This window comes from Mesoplodon densirostris, chromosome 5 (genome assembly GCF_025265405.1).
Source record: "Mesoplodon densirostris isolate mMesDen1 chromosome 5, mMesDen1 primary haplotype, whole genome shotgun sequence".
NCBI classification, from domain to species: domain Eukaryota; kingdom Metazoa; phylum Chordata; class Mammalia; order Artiodactyla; family Ziphiidae; genus Mesoplodon; species Mesoplodon densirostris.
In genome coordinates this window covers 146,906,737-146,928,535 of record NC_082665.1, presented here as the reverse complement: position 1 = coordinate 146,928,535, position 21,799 = coordinate 146,906,737, and positions in this window count along the sequence as shown.

Below are 21,799 nucleotides of genomic sequence, written 5' to 3'. Positions count from 1 at the left end.
TCTGCCTACCACACCATTTCTTCTTGTAACTCAGAGTTTCCATCTGGAATTAATTCCCTATTCCTTTGTAATTTATGTTAATGAGAGTAAATTTGGTGATAATTTTTTTTGTCTGAAAATGGCATTATTTTATTTTCATTCTTGAAAGAAAATTTTGACAGTTCTTTTCTTTCAGCATTTTGTGTCTGACTCCCACTGTTTCTATAGAAATGTCAGCATCAAATCACTCTTTGTTTGTAGGTAATCTCTCTTTGTCTATAGTGTTCTCAGGTTTCACTTTGATGTATTTTGGTGTGGACTTTTTAAAAGTATTTATCCTTTTGTTAATTTATTAGAATTTCTGAACTGGAGACTTGGTGACTCTCAACAATTCTGTAATGCTCTCAGAAACTATTTATTTTTATATTATCTCTTCCTTTTTTTCTCTCTTGGCCTCTTCTGGAAGTCTCCATCTATCTCTCATGTCTTTTGACCTTTCTTTTATATATTTTACTCATAATCTCTCTGGCCTGAATTTTGAGTAATTATCTGCATCTTTTTGGCAGTTCCAAATTCCTCTTCAGATACTTAATAATTTGTTGATTAGTTTGTTCATTTTGTTTTTTATCTCAATAATCACATATTTTTATTTCTAAAGCTGTATTTTGTTCTTTCCAAAATCTGCTTAGTTATTCAGTAATGGTTTCTTCCTTCTGTTCTTTTTTAATCCTTTAAAAAAATTTCTTTATGTACATTAAACATGCTTATTTAGATTTTTATGTCTCTAAATTCCAATATCTGATGTTTTTGTGTGTCTGTTTTTGCTATCTGTGTGCTGGTTTGTAATCACATATGTATACGTAGTTTTTAAAATTATGCTGTTTATGTTACTCCAAACTTTATCTGTAGTAATTCTTTGAATCCTACACAAAGTTTTATTCCTCAGTGTATACCTTTTTTTCTGCCACCTATAGGTGCTACCACCTTGGGACTTTAATTTCAATTTTCTGCTATAATTTGTTTTGGAATGCACAGATAACATTTTTTAAGACCACAAACACATGAAAGGGCTGGTTTATACCTATGGATGCTCAGGAGAGATATTTTTTAATTTACTCAGGGCTAGAGTTTAGACAGACAGGTGTCCTTGTTGTCCCTTTCTGTGTGGTGAGGTTTATTCCTCAATCTCATAGTAAATGTGTAGCCTCTTTAAGTAGAATATAGACTTTAGGTTCTGAACATCACATGCCAGGCAGACATTAGAAGTGAACCTCAAGGTCTACAAGATTGGCAGAATCACCCAGGGCAGAGCCAGCTTTGTTGCTCACATACTTCCCAGGGTTTCAGGTTTCACTGAATTTTTTATTCTGCAGAATCCTTATTTTTGTGCCAGCTCAGCAATATATTTAAAACTTTTCTGTTTTGTCTATTATTTTAATATCTAATCTATCATATTGTTGAAAATGGAAACTTGCAATTTGGTTTTCCCATTTGATATGAGTTCTACTTAATTTAATTTAACTGCTATTTAATATTCCATTGCCTGAATATATCATAATTGATGAACACATTTTCTGTTGAAGGATATTTATAGTTTTCTGTTTTCATAATTATGAAAAATACTGCAATGAATATATATATATACATACATGTTTTCATGTGCATGTGTATATTTTTTAAATATATAACTAATAATGATGGCTAGGTATTATGGGTAGAACGGTATTCCCTCCAAAAGTCCCCCTTACTCTCAGTACTCAGACTCTGACCTTATTTGGAAATAGAGTCCTTGCAGATATAATTAGTTCAGGTAAGATGAAGTCATACTGGAATAGGGTGGGCTCCTAATCCAGTATGACCGGTGTCCTCATAAGTAAACAGCCATGTGAACATACAGACATACAGGGAGAAGGCCATGTGAAGACAGAGGCAGAGATTAGAGAGATGCTGTCACAGGCAAGGAACGGGGCTACCAGAAACTGGAAGAGATGAGGAAGGATCTTCCCCTAAAGGCTTTAAAGAGAGCAGAGCTGACATATTGATTTCAGATTCTAGCCTCCAGAACTGTGACAGAATAAATTTTTTTTTAAGCCAGCCAATTTGTGGTAGCCCTATGAAACTAATCTGGATCAGAATATGTGTGCATATTTAGTTATTGTAGATTCTACCTAGTGCTTTCTAATGTGCTTATACATTACATTCCCACTATCAATGTATGAATATTACCATTGCTCTTCATTTTCACCAGTGTATGATTTTATTAGACTTCTACAACTTTTCTAATTTGATAAGTGTGTAATGGTATGTGTTTTTGTCCATTTGGGCTGCTATAATAAACTACCACGTCTGGGTAGCATCTAAACAACAGGAATTTATTTCTCCCAGCTCTGGAGGCTGGAAGTCTAAGTTCAGGGTGCCAGCATGGTCGGGTGAGGGCCTTCTGCTGGGTTGCCATCTTCTTACTGTATTCTCAACATGGCCAAAGGAGCAAGGGATCTCTGTGGGATCTCTTTTCTTAGGACAAAGATCCCAATTATGACAGCAGAGCCTAATCACCTAATAATAACCTAACTACCTCCCAAAGACCCCAAGTCCTAAAACCATCAATTTGGGGTTAGGTTTCAATACTAATTTTCGGGGGACACAAGCATTCAGATCATAGCGGTATCTTTTTATCATTTTTAATTTCTATTTCCCTGATGACCTGTGATATTGAGCATCTTTTGTGTGTTAATTTGCCTTTCAGATTTATTTTTCTATAAGTTGCCAGTTTATAAATTTCCCCTAGTTTTCTTAATTGCTTAGTTTATTCTTATTGATTTGTAGAAATTCTTCATATATTTTGATACCAATACTTTGTTAGTTATAAGGATTGCAAATATCAATTTTCACCCCCATGGTTTCACATTTCATTTTATTTATGGTGTCTTTTAATGAACAAAAGTTCCTAATTTCAAAGTACTGAATACATCAATACTTTTCTTCATGATGTGTGCTTTTTGTTTTGTGCTTAGGAAATTCTTCCCTAAATTTAAGCTGTAAAAATATTCTCCTTAACTTTCTTTTAAAATTTATAATTTTGCATTTTTCAGATGAAGCCTTTGTTGCATCTGAAATTCTTTTATTGCCACGATTGAATAGTCCATCATTTCCCCCACTGACTTCTGAGCATATATTACGTTTTTTATACGTGTTGATCTATTTCTAGGCTCTCTCTGCTGTTCCATTTCTCTGTTTGGCTATTGTTTCATACAATCCCAAGTACTATTGCTGTCCATTTTCTAACTTTTTGTGTTGGTTGCTCAACTGAAAAATCTTCAGATTTTCTTCTTTTCCAAGGTAAGCATTAATGACTATTCTTTCTTAATATCATGTTAGCTTCATTCTCTAAGTGTTAATATGCAGTATTTTCACTATTTTTCAATTTCTAAATGTTTTTAAATTTTGATTTTCTCTTTGATCCATTAATCATTTAGAAGTTTTTTTCCCCTTGACTTTTAAAGATGTGAGCATTTAAAAACATTTTTTGTTATTAATTATATTTTAGTATAATGGTAATAAAAATATTGTCTACATGATATAGACTTCTTGGTATTTGTTGACATTTGCCTTGTAAATATCCAACTTGTGCTTGAAAATTAAATTGTATTCTTTAATTGTTCATTACTGGATTTATATTTGTCCATTAGAGCAGAATTTCTGATAGTATTGTTCAAATTTTCTCTATTCTTACTAAATTTTATAGGTTTGACCTATAAATTACAAAATGAAGTACATTAGCATCTTTTGATTGTGAATTCATGACTCCTTGTAATTCTGTAAAGTTTTGCTTTATATATTTTGAGATTATGTTTTTAAGTACATGGAAGATTAGAACTATTATACCTTCCTGGCAAGTTTACCATTTAATCTTTATGTAAAAATCCTCATTATTATTATTATTATTATTATTATTATTATTGTTGTTTATTTATTTTGTGGTACATGGGCCTCTCACTGTTGTGGCCTCTCCTGTTGCGGAGCACAGGCTCCGGATGCGCAGGCTCAGCAGCCATGGCTCACAGGCCTAGCCACTCCGCGGCCTGTGGGATCTTCCCAGAGTAGGGCATGAATCCATGTCCCCTGCATCGGCAGGCGGACTCTCAACCACTGCGTCACCAGGGAAGCCCCTCTCATTATTTTTAGTAATACTTTTTTTAACTGAATGAAAGATTCTTTAAATTCTATAGTGCTTTACAATTTTCAAAAGTTTCACAAACATGATTTCATGTAATCCCATAATAACCCTTCTTACCCCCCTACCCCTATATTGCCTCTCCCCCCTTCCCTTTCCCCACTGGTTCTCTGTATCTGTGAGTCTGGTTCTTTGTTGTTTTATTCACTAGTTTGTTGTATTTTTAGATTCCACATATAAATTATATCATACAGTATTTATCTTTCTCTGTGTGACTTATTTCATTTAGCATAATGCCCTCCACGTCCATCCATGTTGCTGCAAATGGCAACATTTCATTCTTTTTTATGGCTGCGTAGTATTCCATTATATATATATATACCACATCTTCTTTATCCATTCATCTGTTGTTTGACACTTAGGTTGCTTGCATATCTTGGCAATTGTAAATAATGCTGCTATGAACATTGGGGGGCATGTATCTTTTCCAGTTAATTTTTGTTTCTTTCGGATATACACCCAGGAGTGGAATTGCTGTGTCATATGGTAGTTCTATTTTTAGTTTTTTGAGAACTCTCCAATACACACACTCTAATTTTCAACTTTTTTCAGGTGTTTCACTTGTAAACAGCTTACAGCAGCATTTTTAAAATATCTAATTTCAAATCTCTATTAATAAGTAAGTTTAGTCCTCTCATATTTAGTAATGGTATATTTGGATTTATCATATCGATTTATTTTGTTTTTAAAAATCTGCCTTCTATGCTTATTTTTTTTATTCCTTTACTGTCATTTATTGGATTGATCATGTTTCCTTCCATCCCCTTTTCTCCTTAATTTTTTGGAAGTTATTTGATCTATATCTTATCTTTAGCTGCTTACCCTTAACGTTTTAACCAACATACTTGTGAGCAAAGAATATTTTAATTCTGAGCTTTCTATGCTAGTTTTCATGCTATTTTTGCCCAGTATTTTGATGCTATTTTATTTATATGCCACTCAAATTACTCATTATTTTAACTTGTTTTGTTTTGTTTTATTGCTTAGATTTTGTTTAGATGTGTCCACGTGGTTTTTACTGTTCACCATTCTGTTTTCCATCTTAGAGTTTCCTTCCAATGTTGGTGACCCAGCATTGGGTGCCTGAAAGTGTCTTTGTTTCTTATTTATTCCTCAACAACAGCTCAGCTAATTAAAGAATTTTTAATTACAGGTATGTTTTAAGCACTTTGAAGATACAGGCATCTGATCAGTTTCTATAAAGAGTCTGAAAGAAGCCTTAATCTCTGTTTCTGTTTGTAAAGTACAAAGTTTCATATTCATGTATATGAATCGTGTTACTTAAATCTTCATAATCACTGTTTGCACATTTGCTTTTTGAAAAACTCTTTCTCTCTCCCTCCCTCCCTTTCCTTCTCCTAGGTAGCTTCAGTATTAAATCAACCTTTAGACCAATTTTAGGAAAATGAATTTACTTTGGATTTTAGTAGTCTGATTTAAGAGTTTCATCCCCAAACTCTAAATCCAAAAAATAGCTTAATATTTTTTACAATAAAGTCAGCTTCCAATATTCAGTTGCTCATGGACGAAAGCTGGAAGGCAGCCACACTTTGCCATTTAGGGAAAGCATCGGGTTTTTAATGTCCTTCAATTCCTCTGTTGGCAAATACATATCGTTTATCACATGCCATCACACGACACTGCTTTTTGACATTCCCAGGTGCTGTAGAACATCATGTGAAGGTACTATAATATATCCTGTCCCCTTTGGACACATGATTCACTACACATTACCATGCCAATCTGGAAAAGAATTTCGTAAAAATTGAGAAATATGAGAGACATAAAACTTTTAAATTACTTGGGTGAAATGATTTCCTTGGAACAGTCTAACAAGCCTGGATGGCTATGAAAGAGAAAGAGTGGGCATGGGTAGCCTCTTTCTCTTAACCGGGAAAGTAAAGAAATATTTACCTCTTCACTTCTCTCTCACAGGGACGTCTCCATTGGGCTGTTGGTGTGGAAGCCATCTCCTGGCTCCTAGTCTGGTTGGCTCCAGGCATTTTAAAGCACTGATGTTTGTACACCTACCAATCCCCATTATGTAACTGAGCATGGTCTAGAGGAAGCTCTGGATCAGGAATCAAGAGAACTAGAATCTAGCCCAGGCTGTGTGACTTTAAGCCAACAGTGTAACCTCTCTTTGCTTCTATTACCTCATGTATAAAATGAAAACAATACTTTCACCACCTATCCATTAAGATACTCTCTTACCCTTTACCACCATCTCCACCAGTAAGATTTTTTGAATTTTCCTGCATAATGCAACATGAAAATATTAGCTCTAGATTTTTATAAGAAGAGTGGTTTTGCAGTACAATGTTTGGTGAAATAGTCAAAAAAGAATTATGCAGAAAAATACTCTATTCAAAGAAGGCAAACCATTCATTCATTCATTAAACAAGTAACTATTTAGCACCTGTGTGCCAGCTACATGAGTCTCTCCTCTCCTAAAGCTTGTATTCTATTGGGAAGAGACAAGAAAAAAAATAAGCAAGTAAATTCACAAGAAAATATCAGCAAAGAGTGATTGCAGAGAATTAAAAGAGAACAATGTTAGACAGTAACTTGGTGGCCTCTCTGGAGAGGTGACATTTAAGACGAGACCTGAATGTCACCTGATGGTCAGAGAGAAGTACAATTTCAGGAAGTAGTTCAGTCCTAAGGCAGAAAAGAGCTTGGACAAAAGGCCAGTGGACAAGGAGAGAATAGTCTGAGAAGGAAGCCGGAGCAGATCAAGTAAGGCTTTGTAAGTTAGACTAAATTTTTTTTCTTTTGTTTTAAGTGAGATAGGAAGCCCCTTGAGGATTTTAAGATAGACAGGTGCTGGGGAATTAGGAGAAGACATCTATTGGAGATAGGACTGAGTGGTTAGTGGGGAGGAAGAGGGAGAGACTGTAGGTGGTATATTAGTTTGCTAGGGCTGTCATAACAAAGCAACACAGACTGAATGGCTTATAATTAATTTTCTCATAATACTGGAGGCTAGAAGTCCGAGATCAAGATGTTGGCAAGGTTGATTTCTTCTGAGGCCTCTCTCCTTGGCTTGTAGATGACTGTCTTCTCCCTGTGTCTTTACATGGTCTTCCATGTATGTGTCTGAATTTCCTTTTCTTATAAGGACACCAGTCAGGTTGGGTTAGGACCCACCCTAATGACCTCATTTCAACTTAATTACCTCCTTAAAGACTCTATCTCTGAATATAGTCCCATTCTGAGGTGCTGGCTTCAATCTATGAATTTGCGGGGGGGCGGAGATGCAGTTCAACCCATAACAGTAGAAGATACAGTGTGAGCAAAGGTGCAGAAGCAGCGTTTCCATGGTGTCTTCAGACAGTCAGTGAAGGCAGCAGCCTGGAGCATAGTTTACACATAATGGAGTCACAAGAAGTCAAGTTATCAATAGAAGTGGAGGTCAGGCTCATGAGGGTACTGAAACCTGATGAAGGAACTTTGACTTTCACCTATAGGTCTAGGGGAGCCTTGGAGAGTATCTCAGCAGTGGGGGAGAGCTGGCTATTGATGGCTAGGCAGTTGGTTGTATGAAGACCATGTAGGAGAGGATGGGGGCAGAGGACAGTTTAGGGCGTGGAACTCGAGTCAAACCCTTACAGAGAGAAAGGAGGGAGGAACATCCTCCAGAAGAACTTCCAGTAGTGATTTAGACAGCAGGGAGACAGGACTGGATCCTGGGAAGTTGTGCTGAAAGGCAAAGGCTGCTGTGCAAAACTTGTGCTGGGATTACAGTCAGGGTGACTCAGGGCAGCCCTCCTTGTCTCCATCCAAACCCTACACCTACAGCCACAATGGAGGCTAGACATATTGTCTTATTTGGCTGGAAAAACATGACTCCAGTAACAGACAGACCTCAGTTCAAATCCCAGCTCCTTCATTTATAACAATGTGTGATGGTCAATTTGATGAGTCAACTTGACTGGACCACAAGGTGCCCAGACTTTTGATTAAGCATTATTCTAGGTGTCCCTATGAACTAAGAACTCCCTTTGAACTGGAACACTGGCTTTTTCCTGCCTTTGGACTCAAACTGAAATATCAGATATTCCTGGGTCTCTAGGCTGCCAGCCTTTGGACTGGAACTACACCATCAGTTCTTCTGGTTCTCAGGCCTTAGGATTTGAGACTATACATTGGCTGTCCTGAGTGTACAGGACCCAGATCTTGGAACTTGTCAGCCTCCATTGCATGAGACAATTCCTTGTAATAAATCTCTCTCCCTCTCTCCCTCCATCTCTCTCTATATATATCTATAACTATCTATATCTATATATCTATATATATCTATATCTATATATGTCTATATATCTATATCTATCTATATCTATATCTATATCTATCTATATCTATCTATATCTATCTATCTATCTATCTATCTATCTATCTATCTATCTATCTATAGCTGGTTCTCATGTCTGGAGAACCCTGACTAACACACAGTGTAACTTAATCTCTTTGAGCCTTAGTTTCCCTAGGTTTCTAATGGGAATAGTTAAGTCACCTGCCAGACTTGTTGGAGGACTAAATGACATAATATGTATAATGTCTGGCTCATAGTAGGTGCTCAATAAATGGCAGGTTCCTTCCCATCCCCCTTAGTGGAACAAAGCCCTGAAATGACAGAGCTGGTAGATTTAGATACAGCACATCTGAACTGCTCTGGCAGGGCATATGGTCTGGTGCTTCTTGTGCCAGTGTTGGCAAAGCAGCTGGTGGGGCTGGAGCTGGTGTGGTCCCATGTGTGTCCATATGTGTCCACATTTTTTTCTGTATAGACAACACCAAATAATGGGCTAAGAGTCAGAAAAAAGGTGCCCAACAGCAGGTGTGGCCCTAGGTGAGTATCCACTATCACTATCGATGGCTGTATTTACTGCATCTCTACCATTTGGCCGAGAAAGTATTCACCTCCTTACAGTTCATTTAACCCTGAAAATAACCTTGTTACATTAGGTTACATACTGTATTCCAATTTGTAGATGAGCAAACTAAGGTTCAAACAGAATAAGCAGTTTTCTTGAGTCATATTTAGTTAGAAAATGGTAGAACTGGGTTTGGAATCTAGGTTTGTCCAATTCTAGAAATCATTCTCTTTCCACTAAGCTCCACTGGTTCCTTTTCTTGGCCTCTACAAGTCTCAACATTTGAGCTACAGAATGGGACTAATTACACATTACACACAGGACTTACCTCAACATATTTCTCTTTTCCCAGCTTTTGTTGTAGACCAAGTTGGAAGAAGTATGCTCCAGTTACTCTGGAGGCATTACAAACCATCCCAAAACTTAGTGGCATAAACAACTGTTACTGAGCAAAGACTCACTGCCTGACATGCATAGAAGCCAATATTATGGCACCAGCTTTTGAGAAAATAAAGAGCTTTATTGAGAGGTCAACCATCAAGGAGACAAAAGACAAGGCTCTCAAATCTGTCTCGCCGATGCAGGGTTCAAAGGTGAAATTAAGGAGTTAGGGGAATTTCAAACTTGGAAACTGTTTGGCTAGTCTTGAATTAGTCTGTACAAGCTAACTGCCTGCTGGAAGCTGGGTATTCCTTATTGAAGGACTTCTTGCTTCATAAAGGGCTCTGGTGGCAAAATTTTTATTCTTTGAGTTTCACAGACTGATGATTCTTGGTGCTGGGTCATCCTGGAGACATGAGCTCCTGTCTTACACATTTACAGTACTGTCTCTGCAAAATAACTCAAGGTTTGATTAATCAACAAGTTATTTAAGGAAGCAAAACCAGTTTAAGTTGGTCAATGTTTTATGTGCTGTTTCACAACCATTTTGTTACACTCGTGGATTCTGTGGGTCAGGTATAGAGGCAGAGTATAATGGGAATGGCTTGACTCTGTTTAGTGATGTCTGAGACTTTAGCTGGGAAGGTCCAAACAGCTGGAGATGACTCAGCAGCTAGGAAATGAAATTATCTGGAGGTTCTGGGATGACTTAAAGGTCGGACTCAGCTGGGGCTCTCAGGGCACTTACATGTGGCCTCTTCACATGACCTGGGATCCTCACAACATGGCGGCCTCAAGGTAGTTGGACTTTGCCAATGCAGGCTCCAGGCTCCAAAAGTGAGCATCCCAGTGAGCAAGGCAGAAGCTTCATTGCCCTTGTGATCTGGGAAGTCACAGAGCATCGCTTCTGCCAAATTCTACCCGCAGAAGCAGTACCAAGCCTGCTCAGATTCAAAGAAAGAAAAGATAGATCCATCCATCAATGGGAGAAGTGTCACTGAATTTTATGGCTCTTTTTTTTAAAACACCACAGGGTATAAACGTCCAAGGAAAATGTAGGAGACTGTACCAGAATAATTCCTTGCTGTCATCAACGACATCTTTGTTTTCAGTCAGGCACTCTACGTCACCAAGCATAGAACACTCATGTCTAAACAATGTCGAACATGAACTGGATTTGGTAGTGAGCAAGCTTGTCTTGCTTTCTCGTGAAGATAAATGCCTAAACTTTAAAAAGCTCCTTTGCCAATAGCAGTGTCTGCACTAGCACCAAAACATCTGAGAGATGTTGAAAATTCTGTAACCTGTCCAGTTGTTGGTGGGTCGTGAAGACCCAGCTTTGCCTGCCAAGATGGGGGAGGGGAGCAATAAATGACTCCAGTTCTTTAAGAATCAGGTTTTTGACCTTTCTTTTAAAGTTAAGTATTTTTAGTTAAATTCAGTTTAGGTCATGTAGAAAGCTGCAGTTTAATTTTCTTTTTCAAAATAAGTTTCCATAAGCTGATATATTTTATTTATTTTCCTCATTTATCCAGTTTAAATTATTCAGGGGCTGTGTTTTGGTGCTTAATTGGGCAAGGCATTAATGACCCTGGTGAAAATGAGAGGGAATGGCTGTGTTTATGTCAGGCCTATTCCCTTTAGATTCTATTTTCTGAAACAGGAGAGTTATTTATTTATTAAAAACTATTAACGCAAATAAATTGTCTGAGATTCATTACTGCATTGCCAGGTGGGGCCCTGGACTTGGAGCTTAAAGTGACCAAAGCCTTACATCATTCTGTTCACCATTTTTTGAGCAAGATATGTAAAGGAACATGCTCCAATAGCAAGTCAAGAATAAAGGGGGAAGCCTCAAACAAATTCAGAGATTTGTGTCACTACTTTTGTGACAGTTAGTTATTTGAATAGTCATTATTCAGAAGTGATGGTGGATAAAGATTTTTTTAAAAATCGAATTCCCAAAGCTACCTCTTCTGATTTGAAGCTACTTTTTAATTGTTTTAATTTATTTTTATTTTTTAACATCTTTATTGGAGTATAATTGCTTTACAATGGTGTGTTTGTTTCTGTTTTATAAAAAAGTGAATCACGTATACAAATACATATAACCCCATATCTCCTCCCTCTTGTGTCTCCCTCCCACCCTCCCTATCCCACCTTTCTAGGTGGTCACAAAGCACCGAGCTGATCTCTCTGTGCTATGCAGCTGCTTCCCACTAGTTATCTGTTTTACACTTGGTAGTATATTTAAGTCCATGCCACACTCTCACTTCATCCCAGCTTACCCTTCCCCCTCCCCGTGTCCTCAAGTCCATTCTCTACATCTGTGTCTTTATACCTGTCATGCCCCTAGGTTCTTCATAACCATTTTTTCTTTTTCTTTTTTTTTTAGATCCCATATATATGTGTTAGCATATGGTATTTGTTTTTCCCTTTCTGACTTACTTCACTCTGTATGACAGTCTCTAGGTCCATCCACCTCACTACAAATAACTCAGTTTCATTTCTTTTTATGGCTGAGTAATATTCCATTGAGCTGCAATGAACACTGTGGTACATACTGTTTTTGAATTATGGTTTTCTCAGCGTATATGCCCAGTAGTGGGATTGCTGGATCATATGGAAGTCCTATTTTTAGTTTTTTAAGGAACCTCCATGCTGTTCTCCATAGTGGTGGTATCAATTTACACTCCCACCAACAGGGCAAGAGGGTTCCCTTTTCTCCACACCCTCTCCAGCATGTATTGTTTGTAGATTTTTTGATGATGACCATTCTGACTGGTATGAGGTGATACCTCATTGTAGCTTTGATTTGCATTTCTCTAATGATTAATGATGTTGAGCATTCTTTCATGTGTTTGTTGGTAATCTGTATATCTTCTTTGGAGAACTGTCTATTTAGGTCCTCTGCCTATTTTTGGATTGGGTTGTTTGTTTTTTTTTCATATTGAGCTGCATGAGCTGCTGTATATTTTGGAGATTAATCCTTTGTCAGTTGCTTCATTTGCAAATATTTTCTCCCATTCTGAGGGTTGCCTTTTCATCTTGTTTATGTTTTCCTTTGCTGTGCAAAAGATTTTCAGTTTTATTAGGTCCCATTTGTTTAGTTTTGTTTTTATTTCCATTTCTCTAGGAGGTGGGTCAAAAAGGATCTTGCTGTGATTTATGTCATAGAGTGTTCTGCCTATGTTTTCCTCTAAGAGTTTGATAGTGTCTGGCCTTACATTTAGGTCTTTAATCCATTTTGAGTTTATTTTTGTGTATGATGTTAGGGAGTGTTCTAATTTTATTCTCTTACATGGAGCTGTCCAGTTTTCCTAGCACCACTTATTGAAGTTGCTGTCTTTTCTCCATTGCATATTCTTGCCTCCTTTATCAAAAATAAGGTGACCATATATGCGTGGGTTTATCTCTGGGCTTTCTATCCTGTTCCATTGATCTATCTTTCTGTTTTTGTGCCAGTACCATACTGTCTTGATTACTGTAGCTTTGTAGTATAGTCTGAAGTCAGGGAGCCTGATTCCTCCAGCTCCATGTTTCGTTCTCAAGATTGCTTTGGCTATTCGGGGTCTTTTGTGTTTCCATACAAATTGTGAAATTTTTTGTTCTAGTTCTGTGAAAAATGCCATTGGTAGATTGATAGGGATTGAACTGAATCTGCAGATTGCTTTGGGTAGTATAGTCATTTTCACAGTGTTCATTCTTCCAATCCAAGAACATGGTATATCTCTCCATCTGTTTGTATCATCTTTAATTTCTTTCATTAGTGTTTTATAGTTTTCTGCATACAGGTCTTTTGTCTCCTTAGGTAGGTCTATTCCTATGTATTTTATTCTTTTTGTTGAAATGGTAAATGGGAGTGTTTTCTTAATTTCACTTTCAGATTTTTCATCATTAGTGTATAGGAATGCAAGAGATTTCTGAGCATTAATTTTGGATCCTGCTACTTTACCAACTTCATTGATTAGCTCTAGTAGTTTTCTGGTAGAGTCTTTAGGATTCTCTCTGTATAGTACAATGTCATCTTCAAACAGTGACAGCTTTACTTCTTTTCTGATTTGGATTCCTTTTATTTCTTTTTCTTCTCTGATTGCTGTGGCTAGAACTTCCAAAACTATGTTGAATAAGAGTGGTGAGAGTGGGCAACCTTGTCTTGTTCCTGATCTTAGAGGAAATGGTTTCAGTTTTTCACCATTGAGAACGATGTTGGCTGTGGGTTTTGTCATATATGGCCTTTATTATGTTGAGCTAAGTTCCCTCTATGCCTACTTTCTGGAGAGTTTTTATCATAAATGGGTGTTGAATTTTGTCAAAAGCTTTTTCTGTATCTATTGAGATGATCATATGGTTTTTCTCCTTCAATTTGATAATATGGTGTATCACGTTGATTGATTTGCGAAGAAGAATTGAAGAATCCTTGCATTCCTGGGATAAACCCCACTCAATCATGGTGTATGATCCTTCTAATGTGCTGTTGAATTCTGTTTGCTAGTATTTTGTTGAGGATTTTTGCATCTATATGTATCAGTGATGTTAGCCTGTAGTTTTCTTTCTTTTTGACATCTTTGTCTGGTTTTGGTATCAGGGTGATTGTGGTCTCATAGAAAGTTTGGGAGTGTTCCTCCCTCTGCTATATTTTGGAAGAGTTTGAGAAGTTTAGGCGTTAGCTCTTCTCTAAATGTTTGGTAGAATTTGCCTGTGAAGCCATCTGGTGCTGGGCTTTTGTTTGCTGGAAGATTTTTAATCACAGTCTCAATTTCAGTGCTTTTGATTGGTGTGTTTATATTTTCTATTTCTTCCTGGTTCAGTCCCTGAAAGTTGTGCTTTTCTAAGAATTTGTCCATTCTTCCAGGTTGTCCATTTTATTGGCATATAGATGCTTGTAGTAATCTCTCATGATCCTTTGTATTTCTGTAGTGTCAGTTGTTACTTCTCCTTTTTCATTTTAAATTCTATTGATTTGAGTCTTCTCCCTTTTTTTTCTTGATGTGTCTGGTTAATGGTTTATCAATTTTGTTTATATTCTCAAAGAACCAGCTTTTAGTTTTATTGATCTTTGTTATTGTTTCCTTCATTTCTTTTTCATTTATTTCTGATCTGAATTTTATGATTTCTTTCCTTCTGCTAACTTTGGGGGTTTTTGTTCTTCTTTCTCTAATTGCTTTAGGTGTAAGATTAGGGTGTTTATTTGTAATGTTTCTTGTTTCTTGAGATAGGATTGTATTGCTATAAACTTCTCTCTTAGGACTGCTTTTGTTGCATCTCATAGGTTTTGGGTTGTTGTGTTTTCATTGTCATTTGTTTTTAGGAATTTTTTGATTTCCTCTTCAGTTTCTTCAGAGATCACTTTGTTATTAAGTAGTTTATTGTTTAGCCTCCATGTGTTTGTATTTTTTACAGACTTTTTCCTGTAATTGATATCTAGTGTAATAGCGTTGTTGTCGGAAAAGATACTTGATGCAATTTCAATATTCTTAAATTTACCAAGGCTTGATTTGTGACCCAAGATATGATCTATCCTGGAGAATGTTCATGAGCACTTGAGAAGAAAGTGTATACTGTTGTTTTTGGATGGAATGTCCTGTAAATATCAATTAAGTCCATGTTCTTTAATGTATCATTTAAAGCTTGTGTTTCCTTACTTATTTTCATTTTGGATGATTTGTCCATTGGTGAAAGTGGGGTGTTAAAGTCCCCTACTATGACTGTGTTACTGTTGACTTCCCCTATTATGGCTGTTAGCATTTGCCTTATGTGTTGAGATGCTCCTATGTTGGGTGCATAAATATTTCCAATTGTTATGGTTTCTTCTTGGGTTGATCCCTTGATCATTATGTAGTGTCCTTCTTTGTCTCTTGTAATAGTCTTTATTTTAAAGTCTATTTTGTCTGATATGAGAATTGCTACTCCAGCTTTCTTTTGATTTCCATTTGCACTGAATATCTTTTTCCATCCCCTCAGTTTCAGTCTGTTTGTGTCCCTAGGTATGAAGTGGGTCTCTTATAGACAGCATATATATGGGTCTTGTTTTTGCATCCATTCAGCCAGTCTATGTCTTTTAGTTGGAACATTTAATCCATTTACATTTAAGGTAATTATCAATATGTATGTTCCTCTTCCCATTTTATTAATTGTTTTGGGTTTATTATTGTAGGTCTTTTCCTTCTCTTGTGTTTCCTGCCTAGAGAAGTTCCTTTAGCATTTGTTGTAAAGCTGGTTTGGTGATGCTGAATTCTCTTAGGTTTTGCTTGTCTGTAAAGCTTTTAATTTCTCTGTCAAATCTGATTGAGATCCTTGCTGGGTAGAGTAACCTTGTTTGTAGGTTTTTCTCTTGCATCACTTTAAATATGTCCTGTCGGGCTTCCCTGGTGGTGCAGTGGTTGAGAGTCCGCCTGCTGATACAGGGGACACGGATTCGTGCCCCAGTCCAGGAGGATCCCACATGCTGTGGAGTGGCTGGGCCCGTGAGCCATGGTCGCTAAGTCTGTGCATCCGGAGCCTGTGCCCCACAGCGGGAGAGGCCACAACAGGGAGAGGCCTGCATAACCCAAAAAAAAAAAAAAAAAAAAAAAAAAAATGTCCTGCTACTGCCTTCTTGCTTGCAGAGTTTCTGCTGAAAGATCAGCTGTTAACCTTATTGGGATTCCCTTATGGGTTACTTGTTGTTTTTCCCTTGCTGCTTTTAATATTTGTTCTTTGTATTTAATTTTTGATAGTTTGATTAATATGTTTCTTGGCATGTTTCTCCTTGGATTTATCCTGTATGGGACTCTCTGTGCTTCCTGGACTTGATTAACTCTTTAGTTTTCCATATTAGGGAAGTTTTCAACTATAATCTCTTCAAATATTTTCTCAGTCCCTTTCTTTTTCTCTTCTTCTTCTGGGACCCCTATAATTCGAATGTTGGTGCGTTTAATGTTGTCCCAGAGGTCTCTGAGACTGTCCTCAATTCTTTTCATTCTTTTTTCTTTATTCTGCTCTGCAGTAGTTATTTCCACTATTTTATCTTCCAGGTCCCTTATCCGTTCTTCTGCTTCAGTTATTCTGCTATTGATTCCTTCTAGAGAGTTTTAAATTTCATTTATTGTGTTGTTCATCCCTGTTTGTTTGTTCTTTAGTTCATCTAGTTCCTTGTTAAATGTTTCTTGTATTTTCTCCATTCTATTTCCAAGATTTTGGATCATCTTTACTGTCATTACTCTAAATTCTTTTTCAGGTAGACTGCCTATTTCTTCTTCATTTGTTTTGTCTGGTGGGTTTTTACATTGTTCCTTCATCTGCTTTGTGTTTCTCTGTCTTCTCATTTTGTCTAACTTACTGTGTTTGGTGTCTCCTTTTTGCAGGCTCAGGTTTGTAGTTCCTGTTGCTTTTGGTGTCTGCCCCCAGTGGGTAAGTTTGGTTCAGTGGGTTGTGTAGGCTTCCTGGTGGAGGGAACTAGTGCCTGTGTTCTGGTGGATGAGGCTGGATCTTGTCTTTCTGGTGGGCAGGACCGCATCCAGTGGTGTGTTTTGGGGTGTCTGTGACCTTATTTTGATTTTAGGCAGCCTCTCTGCTAATGGGTGGCATTGTGTTCCTGTTTGCTAGTTGGTTTGCATAGGGTGTCCAGCACTGTAGCTTGCTGGTCATTGAGTTGAGCTGTGTCTTAGCCTTAAGATGGAGATCTCTGGAAGAGCTTTTGCTGTTCAATATTACATGGAGCCAGGAGGTCTCTGGCGGATCTATATCCTGCGCTCGGCTCTCCCACCTCAGAGTCAGAGGCCTGACACCAGGCCAGAGCACCAAGACCGTGTCAGCCACATGGCTCAGTAGAAAAGGGAGAAAAAGAAAGAAAGAAAGAAAAAAAATAAAATAAAGTTATTAAAATAAAAAATAATTATTAAAAATTAATTAATTAAAAAGTAATAAAAAAGGAAAAAAAGAATTAAATAAGAAAGAAGAGAGCAACCAAACCAAAAAAACAAATCCACCAATGATAACAAGCACTAAAATCTATACTAAAAAGAAAAGAAAGGACAGACAGAACCCTAGGGCAAATGGTAAAAACAAAGTTATACAGACAAAATCACACAAAGAAGCATACAAATACACACTCAGAAAAAGAGAAAAAGGAAAAAATTACATATGTCGTTGCTCCCAAAGTCCACCACCATCAATTTTGGGATGATTCGATGTCTATTCAGGTATTCCATAGATGCAGGGTACATCAAGTTGATTGTGGAGATTTAATCCGCTGCTCCTGAGGCTGCTGGGAAAAATTTCCCTTTCTCTTCTTTGTTCGCACAGCTCCTGAGTTTCAGCTTTGGATTTGACTCTGCCTGTGTGTGTAGGTCACCTGAGGGTGTCTGTTCCCCGCCCAGACAGGACGAGATTAAAGCAGCAGCAGATTAGGGGGCTCTGGCTCAGGCTGGGGGGAGGGAGGGTACGGAATGCGGGGCGAGCCTTCGGCGGCAGAGGTTGGCTTGACGTTGCACCAGCTTGAGGCGTGCTGTGCGTTCTCCTGGGGAAGTTGTCCCTGGATCCCGGGACCCTGGCAGTGGCGGGCTGCACAGGCTCCCGGGAGGGGAGATGTGGCTAGTGACCTGTGCTTGCACACAGGTTTCTTGGTGGCTGCAGCAGCAGCCTTAGCGTCTCATGCCAGTCTCTGGGGTCTGTGCTGATAGCCAAGTCACGTGCCCGTCTCTGGAGCTCATTTAGGCGGTGCTCTGAATCCCCTCTCCTCGTGCACCCCGAAACAATGGACTCTTGCCTCTTCGGCAGGTCCAGACTTTTTCCCGGACTCCCTCCCGGCTAGCTGTGGCGCACTAGCCCCCTTCAGGCTGTGTTCACACAGCCAACCCTAGTCCTCTCCCTGGGATCCGACCTCTGAAGGCCGAGCCTCAGCTCCCAGCCCCCGCCCGTCCCGGCGGGTGAGCAGACAAGCCTCTCTGGCTGGTGAGTGCCGGTGGGCACCTATCCTCTGTGCAGGAATCTCTCCGCTTTCCCCTCCACACCCCTGTTGCTGCGCTCTCCTCCGTGGTCTGAAGCTTCCCTGCTGCCAGCCTCCCTCTCCACCAGTGAAGGGGCTTCCTAGTGTGTGGAAACCTTTCCTCCTTCACAGCTCCCTCCCAGAGGTTCAGGTCCCATCCCTATCCTTTTGTCTCTGTTTTTTTCTTTTTTCTTTTGCCCTACCCAGGTACGTGGGGAGTTTCTTGCCTTTTGGGAAGTCTGAGGTCTTCTGCCAGCGTTCAGTACGTGTTCTGTAGGAGTTATTCCACATGTAGATGTATTTCTGATGTATTTGTGGGGAGGAAGGTGATCTCCATGTCTTACTCTTAACACCATCTTGAAGATCTCTCTGATCTGAAACTACTTTTTAAAAAAATTTATTTTATTGAAGTATAGTTGATTTACAATGTTTTGTTAATTTCTGCTGTACAGCAAAGTGATTCAGTTTTATATATATATATATATATATATATATATATATATATATATATATATATATATATATATTTTCTTTTTCATAGTCCTTTCCATTGTGGTTTATCACAGGATATTGAATATAGTTCCCTGTGCTATACAGTAGGACCTTGTTGTTTATCCATTCTATGTATAATAGTTTGCATCTGCTAATCTCAATCCTTCCCTCTCCCTTGGCAACCACAAGTCTGTTCTCCATGTCTATGAGTCTGTGAAACTACATTTTGTTGTTTACTTATTCTATATGTTTCTCTCAAAACCTTGAAGTGTGAGAAAAAGATGGAATTTGGAATTAGACATGAATTCACAATCTGCACAAATAGGTGAATGTAGATGAGTTACTCAAACTTTCTTAGACAGTAAGCTGGTTAGAACAAAATAGGGAAAATAACACCTGTTGTTGCAATGATTAAATTAAGTATGGGTTGCAAAACCCCCCATTGCAAAGCCTGGCACCAAGTGAACAGGGACACATTAATTGTTGTGTTGCTTTACCCATTGTTTGCATCTGCAATGGCCCAGCACAGGCAGAGGGCACAGCTCCATACAGATGATGTGGACTTGAGGCTCTTGTGGCTTGAGAATTTCCAAGTCTATACTTACTCACCTTCATCCCCTCTAAGCCAGGTTGTTGGTGACTTTCTCTCAAAAGACACAAATCAGGGTTATGACTGGCATTTCAGAGACTTGGGAAGTAGAGATAAAAGGGAGACATTTTTACGTTTATTGGATGGTGACTATGTGCCAGGCAACATATTGAGTGTGTCACATATATTTTCTCATTTACTTCTTGTAATGACCTTATGAAGTAGGCATAATGCTCCTTAATCAACCACCCCAAAACATAATGGCTTAATGCAACAACCATGTATTCTTTTTCATGAGTCAGCTGGGCAGCTCTGATGTGGGTCAGGATTGGCTGACCTCGGCTGGGCTTGCTCATGTGTCTGTGTTCAGCTCGTGGGTCAGCTGGTGCTGACCAGTCTAGGATGGGCTTGGCTGGCTGGACAGCTTACTCCATGTGGTCTCTCGCCCTACTGCAGGTCACCCCTTGGTGCAGTGGTCCAAGAGAGGAAGAGGAAACATGCATGTTACTGTCCTACTGGCCAAAGCAAGTCATGTGGCCAAGCTCTGAGTTGAGGTGGGAGAATACATCCAAAGAGAATGAATTCAGGGGGACATGAACAAATGGGGGTCATTAGTACACTTGATTTTTCACAATAGGCATAGTTATTACCCCCATTTGTAGAGGAGGAGATGGAGGCTAGCAACGCGGTGCCTCTTGTTCACTGGCCTGCCCCCTGGTGTCTTTCTCTGCTGTGCTCTTTTTGGTGATGTACCACATGGGGTGGGGATACTTTCCAATCAGCTGTATTTCCCCTTCTTTCTCATTATTTGGTCTGCATTTGAAATTTCATGTAAAATTTTTGGGACTAACCAATTGGTCTTGAAGAAACTCAATGGAATGACATCAAGGGACAGTGTGGGTAAGTTAGTAAGGTGAGTCTACTTATTAGAAAATGAAGGGGAGGCAGATATGTCATTGGATGGAGCACAAACAGAAGAAAGCGAGACAAATTTATATTTCTCTTCTATCTGCTGGTTTCCCTGATTTTGCCTGGGTCACCTTCCCTGCCTCCATGCCATCCATTCTGGATCCTGACATCAAGTCTGAAAAAAGCAAGAGCCTGGTATTGACCTGAGGCACTTGTTAGCCCTTTGATCTTGGGCAAGGAAGTTCCTTCCCTAATTTCCCCAAGCCTCCATTTGCTCATGTGAGAAAGCATAACAGCACAGATGTGGGTTGTGTGGGTTAAAGGAGACCTGCAGGTGAAGCGCCCTGCCTAGGCTGAGCCTTCCTGCGGCCGCCATGGCTGCCCTGCAAGCACTTTTTGGTGCCTGGAAATGCAGAAGAGTCGACCTGCACAACTGCAGCGGTTCTGAGTGAGCTGCCAGGACGGTGCAGAGTGGCTGAGCAGCACGAGGGCTGTTAATGGATTTTATGGCTTTGTTGAGTATCCCAAACTACAGTTATTAATTATAGGATGCTGTTTAGACACGTTGCAACATATACATTTTGTTAGTTGATTTGTATAGGCACATATCTGGCAACATAAAGAATGTGCAAGACCCTAACACTTACAAAGCACTGTCCCTGCCTTTTACTGCCCTCTTTGGCTTCTCAGACAGGAACAAAGGCTTTGAGGAGAGGACGGACAACTCTCCTTGGTCTTCGGACTGTCTAATGTCTAATTTAGTGTCCAGTGGCAGGGTGACATAACCTGTCGAGGTGCTCAGTATATGGGTTGAATCAATGAATAAATAACTTTTGTTTCTCTCTAGATGTCTCTATTTCCTTAACTATTCCTTATGAACCTTGACCTGTGTGTGATACTGGCACTGCATATATGTATGTGAATAAGGTCAAGGATTTCTTCTGAGCCATTAGTTAATGTCTAGGGAGTACCTCTATGAACCTTGTGTGGCCTGGGGGTGGTGGGGAGTTGTCAAGAGTGCAAGGCCGTTGCACTCTGGGTACTGACAATTACTCACGAGGTGTTACAAGGCATGACGTCGGGTGGCCTGGTCTTAAGATACGTGGAGTGAAACAGAAAGGTGGTAACTTGTTGCCTGGGTACCATACTGCAGGGAAGTGTCTGCCCCACTGCAGCCTCGGGGGGCCCAGCGGCCCACGTTTGCCTTTTGTGATCTGGTCCATTAGCCTCCGAGAGCCGTGGCTGTTCCCGCGTCTCCAAGATGGTGCGGAGTCCGGCCATTGCCCTCCGGGTCCGCGGTGATGTACCGGGCTTGGCAACTCAGAGCAGCACTCGCGCTTTCCAGCTCTAGCGTGTGCCTGGCGCCCTCC